The following is a 7,540-nucleotide window of genomic DNA, read 5'->3' on the forward strand; positions in this document are numbered from 1 at the left end:
TGAGTCTGGTTGCCATATTGGAAGTATCTGTGTATCTCCCATCTATCTATATGTATTTTGTGTCTCTATTTGTATCTTCATCGGGGCTCGTGTGTGTGCATGCCAATGCCGGCAGCCCCAACCAGAAGAAGCTCATAAATTTTGTAACTTAATTAAGTTGGCATCACTTGAAAATTGTTTGAATTTTTTGGTTGCCTCTCGATTTCTTGCCTTTTCCTGTTGTTCGTTAAATGATCTTTACAGATAATAATTGTAAGAGCCCATAATTGAATCAATATTGATTTATAATTATTGAACAGACTCAAGTGCAGCGCCCGCAGACAAAACACAGAGCAGATAATAATTGAGTGCAACAAATTGTTCATTTATTTGGCCATTGAATATGAAGTAAAACCTAAATAAATCGTTAGCTAAGCACATTACAAAGATTGATTTTTAAAGTTGGCTTATTTGATAACTTAATTGTTATTAAAGACAAGTATTTAAGTAGGAATACAAAATCTCTGAAAACGAATTAGCTTAAATCGAAATCATGAGGTTAACTATTAAGTCATCGCTCGATTTCAAATTTTCCAAATCAGAATCTTTAGCATCACTCAGCTGTTTACTAAACAAATAAATTGAAAATCCACGAATCCAGCCTGAACAACAAAAAATGAAATAGAGTTGTTTGTTTATTTATCAAAGCGAGGGGGAAAGTGTTGGGGGAATGGCAGACATCCAGCGAGCTGGGGTAGGTGGAAAAGCGAATGAGGAAATTTTCGCAGCATGCCGCAGAGTCTCCTCGGCGTCTCCCACTGCTCCGCTGGGCGAAATGAGGTGCCACATGATATGGGGGCGCTCTGGCGTTCTGTTTATCCAACGGGGGTCGCCAAGCCGAGTGTTTGTTTTTATAGACTAATTTTTATGGGGCCACCGGCACCCCCGAAAACAATTCTGGTGTTTGTTTTTCCATCCGGATTGCTCAACACTTGTTCCAGTAGCCGTGTGTTTACGAGTCCATTCCGCCGACTCGGCCGGCCGCACACATAATAATCATCATAACAAGGCATTAACTTGCTCATTAGCCAGCCCAGGCGCACAAAAAGGATTCGGTTGCGGGATCATAAAGCCATCACAGCTCACCGCCCGCTGAAAGGGCTGAGGCCAGCTCCGTAATTAAGAAGTTGGCTATGCAAAACCCATGGAAAAATTGGAACAAACTTGGCCGGAACCGGCTACCTGGCTAAATTAAAATCACCCTCTGTGCGCGGCAAGTGCCAAGACATTGTCACACATTATCCGGCGGCAAACTTTCGAGAAACAAAGGCACACAAAGGGTTGTTGGGCTGCTTCGTCCCGGGCCGAAAGACAAAGTTTTACGGTGGCAAAAGGCGAAGGAATGAGCGGCTAACAAAGTGCCAGCTGCTGACGCGCCCTCGGCTCAATTGCAATTACGGCAAATTACTTTATTACATCCGTAATTGTGTGACCATCGAGCGTGCCATTTTTGGGCCCTTGAATTAGTGCGAGCGCCACAAGTGGTTCGGCATTTTCCGGGCCACTCCTCGGTAACTTCTCCGCTATATTGGTAAATCAGATAGCCCCCTTTCCTGCCCACATCATCGATGTACTTCTTCTTAAGGCAAAGTATCCCACGGATGCACAGTCTCCACCGCCGACGGCAAGTTCCCTGGTTCTCAAATCCGTCGGCAATTGTCACGTAATAAGAAGTTTGCTTGTAATTCAATAAAAAACATTTTTACAGAAGCGATAGTGGTAAACAGATATGCTATTTTCGATCTACTGCTTTCCAAATATTAAACATAATTATTTTATATTTTAAATAGCAATATTATTATTTAATATCAGAATATAAATGTGTTGTAACTTTACTTGCAAGTAGGAATTGACAGAAAGGTAAATTATAATTTAAATATGTTATTTAGCGGTGCAGACTATCCATATAAGGTATTAAAGGGATTTTTTATTTAAAATTCCTTGCTTGTGATGGTTATCATAATGGTTGTGCTTGGAACGCATATTCATACGTTTATTGTAAAGCAGCAGTAAACATTCTATAACAATAATATATAAATAAATACTTCAAAAATATAACAAAAGTCATAATCTCTGATAATTATAATAGCAAGTATTACCTGTAACCTTCGTCGTGTTTTAAGATCAATTTTTATGTAGCATACATGTACACACACACCCAATTACAAGATACAGTTTTTTTTAACAAGCGTAGCAAATTTGATTAATCAAAAAAAATGCAGAAGCTTAATGTCAAGTATTGTTACATTTCCTTTGATCAGACCTAACTGGAAATTCATTAATTCTTTTTTTAGAAATTATTACTTCACCCATTATTATATATTCCCTTTACAGTTTGCCGCTTTCTTGTCTGGTTCTTCGCCCCATCAGTGAGTCATCGAATGGTTGTTAATTTGTGATCGGCCCGTGCCCGGCTAATTGTATCTGAACTTGGTCACGATCGTGATCGTGGTCTCGAATCGAGTGCTGACTTGTGCTGACGTCACAGCGAAGTCATTGGAGCTCTCCCACGAACTCCACCTCCACCTTCGAAAATTATGGGGGAAACGCGCGCCAAAATTTGAGAGACGCTCTTCCGCGCAAACTCTCTCTATCTTGCTCTCAGTCGCAGCTCAGCCATGTTTATTTATGATGTAAACAAACCATTAAAGTGAGAATTACGAGCGCAGTCGCAGTCGCCATCATGGCAGCGACGTTGACAGCGACGCGAACGGCGCAGCAGCGCTCGCTCTCTCTCTCGCTCTCGCAAATGCTTTATGGCTGCCGGGAATGGTTTATTACCCACCCACACACACACACAAATCTGAGTCGGCGCTGGCTCTCCTCTCTCGCGAGCAGCTGTTTCTGTGTCAAGCATATGTGGTTGAAAAGAGACGGTGGCAGGGTGGGAGTGGAAGGGTGACATGTAGCTCCGCCCCGTTTTAGTGCTGTGCAACGTTTGCGTTCCGCTCCTTTTGAATTTCGCTCCTGGTTTCACTCGTTTTGGGACGTTTTCCAACTTTATCCTAATGAGAAACCTGTTAGAGGAGCCTCAAAGAAAGCGAGATGGAGACAGGGCGAGAGCGAGACAGTGAGGCGAGAGAAATTTACGACTACACGTGGTCTCCGCTTTCATTGAGAAACATCATTGTTTATGGGCGTTTACTTTTCGAGGATCTGGATTTACGACCTCTCAAGTGGCTCGCATTCGAGTGCATTTTTCACTCAACACGTTTCAATCTCACTCATCCTAACACCCGCTCTCTGGTTGTGTGAGTTTTATATCGGCGCTGAACTTGAAAATTACTTTATTAATCATTTAGGAATACGCGCGCCTATTAGAAGGCATTTATCATCGGCAAGAAGCTGAGAAACGAAAACGAAATTAGGCGAAATTTTTAATTAAATTAGAATATGGTATGGTGATTAATGATGGTATTGAATTGGAGCTCGGGATTTTCTTAGAAATGAAGCATTAGACATCACTTTCTAGATATTGCATTTAATTTATCTAAAAATAACATTTTACAATGCACCTTATTTAATTATTTTTCCATTTGTATAAAAAACTCGTTTATTGTATTTAAGATACAATATTTCGTTAGGTGTTCTTATTAAGAATTTCTTTTTTGCAGCGTTTTAATATGGAACAAGAAATAAGATCGTTTGCTAATTTCACAATTTTTTGCTGAAACGTTGAGTTTCCACTACTTTTAGTGTAAGTGGTATAGTAAGTTACGACGATATGAAAGTCAGATAAACTTCAATCAGTAAACCAAAAAAAAATTTTGACCACGCCTTTTCTAGCTCGCACAACTTACCTAAAACTGTCGCGCCCGCATATGTATTTTTTTGTTTGAGTAACGGGTATCTGATAGTCGAAAATCTCACCTGTACATTTTCACATTGTTTCAAATGACCAAACTCACTGTCTAGCGCGAAGATAACATCACTATTGAATGTATCATGCCATTTTTTAGCCCCAACTGCATTTCGACCATATCAAATGATACGATTCAGCGCCATTTTGGCAAAAAGGAAAGGAGCGAACTCGCAGGGAGAAAAGTGGTGTGTGGAGCTGCAGTCCCAAAGCGCAAGTTGCGATGGTCATCAATTAAATCCATCGCAGCAGCCAGCGTCCAACACCTCGGACGGAGCGTCTCACCTTACTCGGCCTTCCCGTGGCGAGTGGATGTGGCCCGCTCTACGGGTCCGCCAATTAATCAAAATCGTCGCCGTGTGCAGTCGCCGGAGTCCGGAGTCGGAATCGCAATCGCAATCGGAGTCGGTGGTGAAGCTGGGTGGCAACGGCGCGGAGTGGGAGTGGGGTGGCGTGGGGCTAAAGAAATGTCGTTAACTTAAGTGTCCAATTAATTAAAATCGCATTTAACAGCCGCCAAGCTGCGAAAAGCCATTAAGATAGTTTGTCACAAAACACATGAATGCCCTCAACCGGCCCCAAACTCCTTCTGTATATTTGCCCCCTTGTCCAACCTCCGGCTACTCAACCAAAATGGAAACTCTGCTCCTTGAGGTTTCTGTAGCTCATTTTGTCCCTCTTCCCAGCTTCGAGCCTTTGAAACTTCATTTTGTCTCGGTCTTCTTGTTTTTTGTTTTTTTTTCCCCCGCATATCCTTCTTAAAGTGTGTGTTTCTTATAAGTTCGTGGTGTTGTTGCCATTGTGGTTTTCATTTTTGGCCGTTTCAAGTTTGGTATGGGAAAGTTTATAAATTTGAGCTGCTTGCTCATGTGGTTGTCTGGTTGTTCGTTGTGGGTTTTGGTTTTTGGTTGCCTGCCCAGGCGATTTCACACTCAACTTCTCCGTAATAAGATTAATTTTGTGGGCATTGCCACTATCTACTTCGGGTCGTTTAAGACTCTTTTAAATCTTTAAAGTCCAAACAGCACGACATCCTTAGACTTAAAATTCATTTTTATTTGAAAGCAGCTTCTTCATCTTCTGCAACGAAATCCAACAAAAACTGAAAGAATTAAATCAAAAATATTGCACCTTTTTACTCTTAAGAAATTATATGCGACACCAAAGTGCGCTGCTCTTGTACCCATAATTTGCAAGGTAGAGATCCACAACGTCGTAAGTTCGATACTTTAAATAAAAAATAATTTACTTAATAATGTACTTTATTGATATAGTTGCATTTAGTATTTCCGTTGGAAGAATATTCCAAATATAAAAGGGTATACTAGATTCGTTGAAAAGTATGTAACAGGCAGAAGGAAACGTTTCCCGACTATATAAATCTATATATTCTTGATCAGGATCAATGGCCGAATCGATCTGGACATGTCCGTCTTATTAGTAGTGTAAATTTCTGTCGATTTGCAAAAAACTTTTTCCCACGCCCACTCTAACGCCCTAAAGCCGCCATACCAGTCACGTCCACACTTTGAAACAATTTTTAAATTTCATCTCATTTTATTCCCCAATATCTATCGATATCCCAGAAATGAAGAAATTTCGCGATCACATTCACACTAAGTACCGGGTATCTGGTAGTCGGGGAACTCGACTGAAGCATTCTCTCTTGTTTTATATTGAACTGGATAAGTTATTAAAATTAACCGAAGACATTAACAGGTTTCTAGACAGCTCTATCCGGGAAAAGTATAAATTTCATTTCATCATTAAACATTTTGTAAGCAAGACCATTTTTAAAAATAGTTATTTAATTTTATTTTCCTGAATGCGTGATAGTTTCAACATATACTGCTTTAAGCCTTGAAAGCAAATCATTGTAACCTCTTTTCCTTAAGATAAGTACGCATAGCATGTCTTACGGAAAGAGAAACATTCATTAATTTACTGCACTTTTCGAGTTTCCCTGAGGGGCTAGCAAAATTTTGTGAATTGTTTTGTTTTTGCTTTTGTTGTGAGTCCGCAGTGAAAATTTATGAACTCAAGAAGCTGAAATTTCTTCCTCTTCAACTTGGTTGTCTTCTTTTGGTTGCTCACTGCACAACTGTTTCCCACAGGAAAGTAAACAAAAGTTTTTTAAAATTTTCCAGTCTGCTTTTTTTGTTGCTGGCGTGGTAGTAACTACTAAACATTTGCCAGTTTCTTATTTAATTTATTTTGCGGGTAGTGAATTTATTGCTCCTGTGCTCGAATGTGAGTCGTCTTATCAAATAATTGCTGGCCAGCAAATGTTGCAACAATTAAGCGAATGTCCTGAATATTCCACCTTTTGGTCTAACAAAGCATATTTGTTGTTTGTTGCTCTCTTCGTCTGTTTTTTTTACATTAACAGCGGTTCAAATCCATTTTTTATGCTTCGCCTGTTGCTTCCAGGTCCTTTTTCGGTTTATCTTTATAGCCTCGTTTAGTGGCCAACGGAAGAATTATGTCGCACAAATCTTTTTATTTGCCATGTCATAATATTTTTGGTCCACCCCAATGCCCGGCCAAGCAGTGCCAAGCAAGCAGTGTGCCGTGGTGTGAAATATTCGCATGAAATGTACAAAAAATTACTCACGAATTAGTGCGAAACTTGTCTAGTTGATAAGGCCGTGTGATATATAGGGGCATGCTTCTCCTACCTGGGAGGGTCAGCTCCAACCCCCTGCCCACCCCTCCCACTCCGGAGACGCAAGCAGCGGACAGCTGGCAGGAGCATGACATCGATCATTGTGGACGCGTGTGCTGCTCCGTGGAACCTGCAACCTGATGCCGTCGGCCAAGTTCACCGCAGCTTCGTAGAAACGATCGCTGGAAAGGAGGGGAAGCTGGAGAAGCACACAATTAAAAAAATATTTTTTTACGCATTACTTATGGAGCAAAAGTTTATACTATATTCTTTGAAAAGTATGTAACAAGTGGAAGGAAACGACCGGGCCTATTTTCTTGATAAGATCTCGGCATGTCCGTCCGTCCGTATGAACAAATCGATCTTAGGAACTATAGAAGTTAAAAAGGTGAGATTAAGTATGCAGATTCCAGAGACATAGAATTTGGGCTTATTTATCAAATATCTTTGTAAAAAATAAAATGTTAAAGGCGTGGGTTAATTTAATGTAATCAATTGGAAATTAATTGATACATTTTAACGAAATTATTAGAAGAATTATTTATTATTATAAATTATTTATTATTTAAATTATTTATTTATAAATTATTTATGTTATGTGCATAACACATTTTGTTACACTTAATTATGGTGCTAGTTTGGTTTTACCATGTTATTATTTACCATATATTTAATCTGAAAAAAATGATATGCTTCCATATCCAGACACCAAAGTTGCATTTTAAAAATCGATGTTTTAATAAAATGGGATTCATTCTTTTTGTTTTATGACGAACGAAAAATTGAGAAGAGCGAGTTCAAATTGTGGTCTAGTTTTTAACAGTGTATGGTGGTGTTTGCATTCCAGCCATCTTGTGGTCCAAGGTGTGTCACATCTCTTTTGTGTCGCACATTTGTCAGAAATTAATCATGTTCTTGTTGTCCCGCATGGCAGTGTGTGTTGTGTGTTCCCGTGTGTGTCCATGATATATTGGTCG

The 7,540-nt window shown here is 39.8% G+C and overlaps 1 long non-coding RNA gene across 1 annotated transcript; it reads right to left on the reverse strand.

The window, feature by feature from the left end:
- Nucleotides 1-5,978: 5,978 nt before the first annotated feature.
- LOC123327272 lies at nt 5,979-7,033 on the reverse strand. The gene is made up of 2 exons (XR_006541889.1): nt 6,806-7,033; nt 5,979-6,745 (listed from the first exon to the last, which is right to left on the reverse strand). It is a non-coding gene; the product is annotated as an uncharacterized LOC123327272 (long non-coding RNA).
- Between the last annotated feature and the right edge of the window lie 507 nt (nt 7,034-7,540).

This window comes from Drosophila simulans, chromosome 3R (assembly GCF_016746395.2).
Source record: "Drosophila simulans strain w501 chromosome 3R, Prin_Dsim_3.1, whole genome shotgun sequence".
In the NCBI taxonomy this organism is placed as follows: domain Eukaryota; kingdom Metazoa; phylum Arthropoda; class Insecta; order Diptera; family Drosophilidae; genus Drosophila; species Drosophila simulans.